This window comes from Penaeus monodon, chromosome 30 (assembly GCF_015228065.2).
Source record: "Penaeus monodon isolate SGIC_2016 chromosome 30, NSTDA_Pmon_1, whole genome shotgun sequence".
NCBI lineage: Eukaryota > Metazoa > Arthropoda > Malacostraca > Decapoda > Penaeidae > Penaeus > Penaeus monodon.
Window position 1 is genome coordinate 26,729,001 of NC_051415.1, and position 2,427 is coordinate 26,731,427.

The 2,427-nt window shown below is 34.8% G+C and overlaps 1 protein-coding gene across 1 annotated transcript in view; it reads left to right on the forward strand.

Moving 5' to 3' along the window:
* Nucleotides 1-289: 289 nt before the first annotated feature.
* Nucleotides 290-2,427, forward strand: part of LOC119592677 (golgin subfamily A member 4-like) — a 24,553-nt gene continuing 22,415 nt past the window's right edge. The window contains 1 exon segment of the mRNA XM_037941591.1: nt 290-412. The gene's annotated coding sequence lies outside the window, so the exon portion shown is untranslated.

Below are 2,427 nucleotides of genomic sequence, written 5' to 3' on the forward strand. Positions count from 1 at the left end.
GGCTGCATACCATGTGGAACAACTTGCTCACTGCAGAAAGTATGTGGTGTCCTAGATAACAATTAATCGCTTAGTCCCCAGCTCCTACTTTTATATCACATTCACATTATCGAAATATGACTTTCCCATTACCGTTAGCATATAAAAAATCATTGCAATGGAAATACATAATGGCTAATATATTACTCATTCTCTTTTATTTAAAACACTATGGCTCACGAGCTCGCACACCATCCAATGCACGCACACACGCACACACATGCATGCTATTGCGTACAATCACTAACAAGTTGCCACGCAATCGAGTTCTCTGAGCCTCACCCACACACTTGAAGACTCGCCTTGCAGTTTCACTTTACCCTGAACTTTATTGTAAGGTCTTCATGCATCCTCACACTTATCCATAGGCGAGGTGGGTTGAGCCTTATTTTTTCCTTCTTTCCTTTTTCCTTTTTTCTTTAATCTCACTCTGTCAGTATTGGATTATTTCATACATTGACATGCTTATTCGTATCGCCGGAACTTCATATGGATATGTAAGTGATTAATTGTTTATGAAAAGACTTTTTTTTCGTCTTGAATACCATTAGCTATCTAGCCACTGCTGTGTCTCATTACAGTAACGCAATGACACCCGCCTGTTTGCTTATAATGCTGGATTTTTCTATGTAGTGAGTTAAACCGTTTATATTATAAAGGGGAGACATGTACCATAACCAATCAACCAGTTAAATGGACCCCCCCCTGTTTATTATCGTAATGACTGGTAATTATAAATGATTTACAGATTATCATGATATAGATTTTTAAATATTGTGTTGATTATTTAAAGACCAGACTATATTGAAACAGCACTGAAGGATCATCTTCAGAAAGAAATCAACAATGAATATCTTGTAAAAGAGGACTGGGAATCTCAAGTTGTCCTAAGCTACGCATTTTTCTCTTTTTCTTATGGTAAGCCTATGTCACATATCATTAATATCGATACAACAACTTTTTATTAAAAAAACAATGTAAAATATACACCCGAGACATTATTCTCGTACCTGGAATACACAAATCAATAGTTTGACAATAGCCTAGCAACAATAAAAAATATACAGTAGAAAGACCTCGCCCACTAAAGTCAAGGGAAACCGAGCCAGTGAACCCGAGAAACAAGTGAAAGTCGACAGTAAACAATCCACGTAGGTAGCAGACAATTGTCATCTTCACAGCTGGGAATACCTGCGGACAGCTCGGGGAGGAACGTCATTCATGTACTAATGATAGAGGTTGCTATGCTGTTATACTCTGTTCTATGGATTATGAGGGATGTTCAGGTTGGATCGATATGGCACCTTGAATCTCTGGGTTTCCAAACCTTTTGTTACTGTGTTGCAGAGGGTGTGACATTGTGTAGGGTACGTTTCTTTTGCAACAGATGATAATAAAAAAGTGTGCATAATACCAGTTTTAGATAGACTGTCAGGGACAACTGTTTACTTTACAAGTTTTGTTGAGTGAGTGAATTTTAAGTTCGTATACACGTCATAAGCCATACTTCACTTCTCCGTCATCAGTCAGGTGACCTTTCAGTATGAGGGACCCAAGATAAATTTATTTTTTGTTTTAAAAGAATTTCCATCAACCATTATCAATGAAAAATGTGTCATTCTAACAATAGAACTTTGTTTCTAAACTGACAGATATTCTTGTCAATACTCAAAAAAGTGCATAATATTATAAACATATTGCAATTATACAGATTTTTTTCTCAATTTGTTTACTTATAAGTGAATTATTACTAGGTGTATAGAGCAGTTTCAGATGTAATAAGTCAAAATCATTTAGTATACTCTATTATTTTTGTTATGTATATTACTTCTGCATTTGCAGAGTTATTCTAAATGACATATCAAATAATAGTTCCTGCACATTGTTCACACCTACTGCTTGGCTGCTGCACACCTGGTGTCATGATGTATCATGTATTTCACTATTTTTTGTAGCTTTTCATGTACATCTCATACATATCTATCTTCATATTTTTTTCTTATATAAATGTAAAATATTGAAAAATATTTTTTGTGTTTCATAATGACCTTGTTTTGTCAATTACAGCTTATGTTTAATTTCTTCTACAATGATTTAATTTCATACTTCGTATGTGTAAACTAAGGATGGCCACTTTGACAGCCAGTCAGTTTCAATTATGTCTAACTGGTGACAGTGGCTTTGGTGTATTTTTCCAAAAAAATTTCAGGTGAAACTGAGGAATTTATTTGTTTTTGTAAAAAATATGGTTTTATACTGAATACCATTGAGTGTGCAAAGTATGGGACAGACTGCTGAACAGACGTAAAGAAAAAACTATTCAGATGTGACAAATCAAGGAACATAAACAATAGGCATGTAAGATGCCAATTTCAAAGATCAGTATTC